The sequence below is a fragment of the Mirounga leonina genome, unplaced genomic scaffold, assembly GCF_011800145.1.
Source record: "Mirounga leonina isolate KUSES-001 unplaced genomic scaffold, KU_Mleo_1.0 Mir_375, whole genome shotgun sequence".
In the NCBI taxonomy this organism is placed as follows: domain Eukaryota; kingdom Metazoa; phylum Chordata; class Mammalia; order Carnivora; family Phocidae; genus Mirounga; species Mirounga leonina.
In genome coordinates this window covers 398,866-406,273 of record NW_023270717.1, presented here as the reverse complement: position 1 = coordinate 406,273, position 7,408 = coordinate 398,866, and positions in this window count along the sequence as shown.

The window sequence follows — 7,408 nt, the reverse complement described above, 5'->3', positions numbered from 1 at the left end:
CCGGCCCGCGGGGCAGGTGAGTGCGGCCCGGCCTGCCGCCCGCCACGCTCCCCTCGCCTCCCCCGCTCCCCGTCCCCGGGGCAGGTCCGGCTGCCGACCCCCGCGCGCCCTCCCCGCCTGCCGGTGCCGCGGTGTCCGCGCGCCCCTGCCCCGCCGCGCCGCGCCCGTCGGGCTGCGCCTCGCCGCCTGCGGCCGCGGGACTCCCTCCGCGGCGCCCGGCCGCCCGCGCCTCCTGCCGCAGGCCCCCCTCCAGCCCGTCAGCTCGGCCCCCCGCGCGCCCTTCGCCGCCCCGTCCGCGGCTCCCGGGCCTGTGGCCGTCGCGTCCCCCCCCGCCGGCCGCTCAGCGTCCCTGTGGCCCGCCTGCGTTGCCCGCCCACTTGTTACGGAGGCTCTCGGGCCGCCGCGGCGCCGCGCCCGCCCTCCCCACCGGCCGCGTCCCCGAGCCCCCTCCAGCCGGCGGCCCCCTGCTCCCGTGGCCTCGCGGCGCTCTGCGCCCTTAGCTTCGTGGTCCTTGCTCTCTGGTTCCTCTTCCGCGTTGGACTTGCCGACGCCCGTCGGCGGGGCTCTGCAAAGAGGCGAGGAGCGGCTGGCGGTGGGAAGGCCGGGGGGCGGGGGGCGGGGTCCCCCACGCGCCGTGGCCCGGGGTGGATCTTCTCCGGGAACGCAGACGAGCCGAGCGTGGGGCCGAGGTGAGGGAGCCACACGGAGGCCAGAGTGGGCCGGCGCCTTCCGGCCGCCCTTGCCCTGCGGGCTGGGAGCCCGGCTCGTGCGGGCCCTGGGATGGAGCCGGAGGTGGGGCCTGCAGGAGGAGGAGAGGCGGCGCTGCTGCCGTCGCGGTTTAGACCTTGCAGGTCGGCTCCGATCGCGGAGGCAGAGCCGTGGGACTTGCAGACAGGCTGGGGGGGGTGCCGGAGAGGGCTCGGGGCGCTTCCTGGGCCTCCCGGTGGCACACGTGGGCGGGCTGTGGCTCTGCACTGAGCTGGGGAAGCAGGGTGTTGTTCTAGGTTGCAGGTGGCAGGGAAGGTTTCCCCATGGTTCAGGGTCGTCCGAGGGTCGTCAGCAAGAGGACACCTGGCGGGAGCGCCTGGAGCCCAGGGGAGAGCTCAGGATCGGGATGCGGGCAGACGGGCCCAGCGAGGCTGGGTAAGGGCGGTGTATTTACAGACGCAGCACGAGAGCGACACTGAGTGTGTGCTGCGGCCTGAAGTGCTTTATCCGAATCATTTAAGCCCCAAGGGAACTCGAGGGTATAGGAACTATTATCACCCATTTTTCAGAGGAAAAGACAGGTATACGGCAAGTAGATGATGGACTCAGGATTTACGTCTCCGACAGCTGACTAAAGCCCCCCCTTCCTTTTTCTTTTGGTCAGGGAAAAGGCCAACTTTGAAAATACTGTCTAAATTTTTTGAATAATAACGGTAGCTGATTGTGTACCAGACGTTTTTGTGTATACGCGTGTGTTCCAATAAAGCTTTGTTTAGAAAAACAAGCCCAGGCACTTTTTAAAGTGCATCGCATATACCATCCTTTTTTTTTTTTTTTAAACAAAGTGCTTTACCTTTTATTATCCCTGTATCTTTGTGAGATATAACACATTTTGACGAGAGGAGGTACATGACTTGTGCAGAATTTTCTATAAACCAGAGTGAAAACCGGTGCTAAATTTTGTATTTTGACTTCTAAACCAGTAAGCATTTACTTTTTTCCCCACCCTCCTCCCCTGTCCGCCTCCTAAACATTTACTTCTTAAAACAACCTAACAAGGTAGTTATTTTTGATATTCCTATTAATATTTACTTGAAGACACTGAGGCACAAATTAAGGAATGTATCCAATGTCACAATAAATAAATGGGAGACCCAAGACTCAGCTGAGGTGGTCAGACTCTAGAGCTTGTGCTTTTAACTCTCACCTTCTGTGGGTGGCCCAGGCACAGGGTAATCTGAACTCAAGAGTAAAATTGGGAAGGTACCAAAGTAGGTATCGTGAAGTCAGTCTCATTCTCACCCCATTCCTCAAAGCGTCCTCAGCCATCGTTTTCTTGGAAATCATGTCCTATCTGTGTACAGCAAGCAACCTTCTTTTTAACACAGAATGTACAGTCTTTTATCTATTTTTTTTACTCTTTTATTTCTTTAAAAATACTACGGGGCGTCTGGGTGGCTCAGTCAGTTAAATGTCTGCCTTCGGCTCAGGTTGTGATCCCATTTTTTGGGATCGAGCCCTGAGTTGGGCTTCCTGCTCAGCAGGGAGTCTGCTTCTCCCCCTCCCTCTGCCTACCCCCATTGCTTGTGTGCTCTCTCTCTCTTTCTGCACTCTCTCAAATAAATAAATAAAATCTTAAAAATATTCCACTAAAAATTATTGAAGAATATTTTACACCCAATGAAATGTGCAGATCTTAAATATGTTTGATGAATTTTGACAAATTATACACCAGTGTGTACATTACTCATGTCAAGATATAGAACATTTCTGTTATCCCTAAAAGTTCCCTTGTGTCCCTTTTCAGTTACTACAACCAACCTCCAAATCCTGAAGCGACCATTGTTCTGATTTCTGTCATTACAGATTAATTTTGTAGGTCCTCCAACTTCATAAAACAAAATTATAAAGTATATGCTGTTTAGTGTCCGTCTTTTCCTCAGGGTAATGCTTTTGAGATTATTTACTTTTTAAGTAATCTCCAATGTCCAGCATGGGGCACTAACTCACAACTCTGTGATCAAGAGTTTCAACTCCACTGATTGAGCCAGTCAGGTGCCCCTTGAGATTTTTTTTGATTTAAATGCTTGTATCTGGGGGGGCGCCTGGGTGGCTCAGTTGGTTAAGCGACTGCCTTCGGCTCAGGTCATGATCCTGGAGTCCCGGGATCGAGTCCTGCATCAGGCTCCCTGCTCGGCGGGGAGCCTGCTTCTCCCTCTGACCCTCCTCCCTCTCATGCTCTCTGTCTCTCATTCTCTCTGTCTCAAATAAATAAATAAAAATCTTAAAAAAAAAAAAAAAAGCTTGTATCTGGGGGCGCCTGGGTGGCTCAGTCGGTTAAGCGTCTCTCCCTTCAGCTCAGGTCATGGTCTCAGGATCCTGGGATCGATTCCCGCATCAGGTGCCCCCCTCAGCGGGTATCTGCTTCTCCTTCTCCCTTTGCCCCTCCTCCTGCTGGTGTGTGCTCTCTATCAAACAAACAAAATCTTAAAAAAAAGAAACAAAACTCTTGTATCTGTATTTTTTGCTTTTTATTTGAGTAGTATTCATTTGCATGAAAATATCTTTTCCTGTTGATGGATATTTGGGTTGCTTTTACTTTTTTGGCTATTATGACTAAAGTCAAGATTCTTATGCAAGTCTTGTGAATATATGGTATTTTTTTGGGGTAAATATTAGGAGTGGAATTGCTGGATCATAGTATAGATTAACTTTTTTATTTATTTTATTTTTTTTAAATCTTTTTTTTTTTTAAAGATTTTATTTATTTGACAGAAAGAGACACAGAGAGAGAGGGAACACAAGCAGGGGGAGTGGGAGAGGGAGAAGCAGGCTTCCCGCCGAGCAGGGAGCCCGATGTGGGGTTCGATCCCAGGACCCTGGGATCATGACCTGAGCTGAAGGCAGACGCTTAACGACTGAGCCACCCAGGCGCCCCTTGCCTGTTTTTTTCTTTTTCTTTTTTTTTTTTTTTAAAGATTTTATTTATTTGACAGAGATGGCGAGAGCAGGAACACAAGCAGGGGGAGTGGGAGAGGGAGAAGCAGGCCTCCCGCTGAGCAGGGAGCCTGATGCGGGGCTGGAGCCCAGTGTGGGGCTCGATCCCAGGACCCTGGGATCATGACTTGAGCCGAAGGCAGATGCTTAACGACTGAGCCACCCAGGTGCCCCTATAGATCAGTTTTAGAATTGAAGTATTAACATGGTCTTCTGATCTGTGCAGATGGTATATCTCCATTTATTTAAATCTTCTTGAATTTTTCTCAGCAATATTTTACAGTTTTCAATGTGAAGATACACTTTTTTCAGTGTATTTGTAGGTATTTGATATTTTTGGTTATTTAAAACATTTATTTTAAATATTTTATTTACTTATTTTTAAGTAATCTTTATACCCAGTGTGGGGCTCACACCCACAGACCTGAGATCAAGAGTCACACACTCCACTGACTGAGTCAGCTAGGTGCCCCATTTTCTATTTATTATCTTTTGTTAAAGATTTTACTTATTTATTTGAGAGAGTATGGGCAGGGGGGGAGGGGCAGAGGGAGAAGGAGAAGTAGACTCCCCGCTGAGCAGGGAGCCTGACGTGGGGCTCGATCCCAGGACCCTGAGATCATGACCTGAGCCAGAGGCAGACGCTCAACTGACTGAGCCACCCAGGCGCTCCCCATTTTCTATTTTTTAAAGTTATTTGTTGTACAGAAGTAATTGGTTTATGTATACTGATCATGTATCCTGCAACTTTGCTCAATTCATTTATCAGTTCTCATAGTGGGTTTGTATATTCCTTTGGATTTTTCTACCTATATAATCATATCATCTTGAAGGAAGACAGTTTTACTTTTCCTGTCCAGTTCTAATGCCTTTTATTTCTTTTTCTTCTTTATTATACTGGCTAGAACCTCTAACACAGTATTGAATGGAAGTGGTGATATGGGGCCTTCGGTGGTTGAGGAAGTTGCTTTCTAGTCCTATTTTGTGGAATATTTTTTCTTTTTCTTTTTTTTTTAAATGAAATCCAGGGTCCTTTTTTTCTTTTTCTTTTTTCTTTTTTTTTTAGATTTTATTTATTTGACAGAGAGAGACCCAGTGAGAGAGGGAACACAAGCAGGGGGAGTGGGAGAGGAAGAAGCAGGGTACCTGCTGAGCAGGGAGCCCGATGAGGGGCTGGATCCCAGGACGCCAGGATCATGACCTGAGCGGAAGGCAGACGCGCAATGACTGAGCCGCCCAGATGCCCCATATTTTTTCTTTTTTAATTATGAAAGGGTGTTGGATTTTGTCAAATGCTGTTTCTGCACCTGTTGAGATTATTTGATTTTTGTCTTTTATCCTATCAATATGGTGTGTCGTATTAATGGATTTTCAGATGTTAAAGCAACTTTACAGTCTTAGGATAAGTTCCCTTGGTGTGGTGTGTAATGCTTGCTATATGTGGCTAGATTTGATTTGCTAGTGTTTTGTTGAGGGTTTGTTTATATATATATTTATAAGAGAAATTTACATATGACTTTTCATATGATATCATTGGTTTTGGTAATACCAGCCCTTTATTTATTTATTTATTTTTAAAGATTTTTATTTATTTGACAGAGAGAGGGAACACAAGCAGGGGGAGTGGGAGAGGGAGAAGCAGGCTTCCCGCGGAGCAGGGAGCCCGACGTGGGGCTGGATCCCAGGACCCTGGGATCATGACCCGAGCCGAAGGCAGACGCTTAACGACTGAGCCACCCAGGCGCCCCAATACCAGCCCTTTAGATGAGTTGGGAAGTTGTTCTTTCCTTTTTGAAGATTAGTTTTGTATATGGGATCATTTTTCTTCAGCCTGAAGCACTTCCTTCAGCATTTCTTATATCGTGAAGTGTGCTGGGGACAGAGTCCCTCAGCTTTTGTTTGTCTGGAAAGGTCTCTATTTTTTTTTTATCATATTTTATTTTATTTTATTTCATCATGATAAGTGTACTCTTTAATCCTCATCCCCTATTTTCCCCATCCACTCATCCACCTCCCCTCTGGTGACCCTCTTTGTTCTCTGTAGTGAAGATGAAAAGGTCTTTATCCTTTAGTTTTGAAGGATATTTTTGTGGAACATAGACCTCTGGGTTGATAGCTTTTTTTTCTTTCAGCACTTTTAAGAATTTATGCCATTGTTTTTTAGCATCTGTTATTTCTGATGAGAAGTCAGGTATCATTCTTAACCTTTTTTCCTGCTGTGTTTGAGGTGTTTTATTATATATATATTTTAAATTTATTTAGTTTTAGAGAAAGAGTGTGCATGTGTGTGTGGGGGGTGTGTGGGGGGCAGAGGGAGAGGGAGAGAGAGAATCTTAAGCAGACTCCCCGCTGAGCATGGAGCCCAATGTGGAGCTCCACCCCACAACCCTGAGATCATGACCTGAGTCAAAATCAAGAGTCAGACTCCCAACTAACAGCCACCCAGGTGCCCCTACTTATTATTAGAAATACTTTCTTTTTATTAAAAATTTTTCTCTTTCAATTTGACTATAATTTTCTAGGTGTAGTGCTTTTGTATTCTTCCTTTTAGGGATTTACTTAGTTCCTTGGATCTGTGTGTTGGTATATTTAATCAACTTTGGAAGGTTTTTGGCCGTTGCCTCTCAAATATTTCTTCTGCCTCATATTCTTTCCCCTCTCCTCCTGGGACTTCAGTGATACTTATTTTAGATTGACATCCTCCCATAGGTTTTGAATACGTTTGTATTTTTAATATTTCTTTGTCTCTGTGTTTATATTTGTATGTTTTCTATTCTACACAGTCACTGTTTTCTTTTTTTGTGTTCATTGTGTAGTTAATTCCATCCAGTAACATTTTAATTTCAGATACCGTATTTTTCAAAAGTTCTAGAACTTCCTTTTGTTTTTTTTGTCAAGTTTGCATTTCTCTGCTAATATTCTTTTCTTCTTCATTCCTTCTGATGTTTTCCCCAAATCTTTTAATGTATTTATAATTGCTGTTTTGAAGTTCTCATCTGCCAATTCCAACATATGGTCATTTGTGGGTCCTATAGATTGTTTTTTCTCTTGATCATGGGTCACATTTTTCTGCCTTGCATGTCTAGTAATTTTTAATTATATAATGAACATTATGGGTGGTACATTCTAGAGACTCTGTTTTTGGTTATTTTCCTGTAAAGAGTGTTGAGTTTTGTGAAGGCAGACTGTTAAATTTTGGGGAGATCATCTTTTTTTTTTTTTTTTTAAGATTTTATTTATTTATTTGAGAGAGAGAGAATGAGAGACAGAGAACATGAGAGGAAGGAGGGTTAGAGGGAGAAGCAGACTCCCTGCCGAGCTGGGAGCCCCATGCGGGACTCGATCCCAGGACTCCAGGATCATGACCTGAGCCGAAGGCAGTCGCTTAACCGACTGAGCCACCCGGGCGCCCGGGAGATCATCTTGATCCTATAGAAGCATGTAGCCTGTAGGGTGGATCTTTTGTTTTTGCCCTAAGTTTTGAGACATAACCTTTCAGTTCTGGAACATGGTTTTTATTCCTCTAAGGTGTGGCCTGTCTAGGTTTTTAATGGAGAACCTTTCTAATTTGGCAGAACTGAAACTCCAAATTCTGTCTCTCCAGGATTGGACAGCTGCTGACATCTTTGCTTAGCTCTTTCTCCTCACAACAGTTGCTTTCTGCTTAGTGTTTTTCAGTTTTATTGACATAAAATTGACAAAA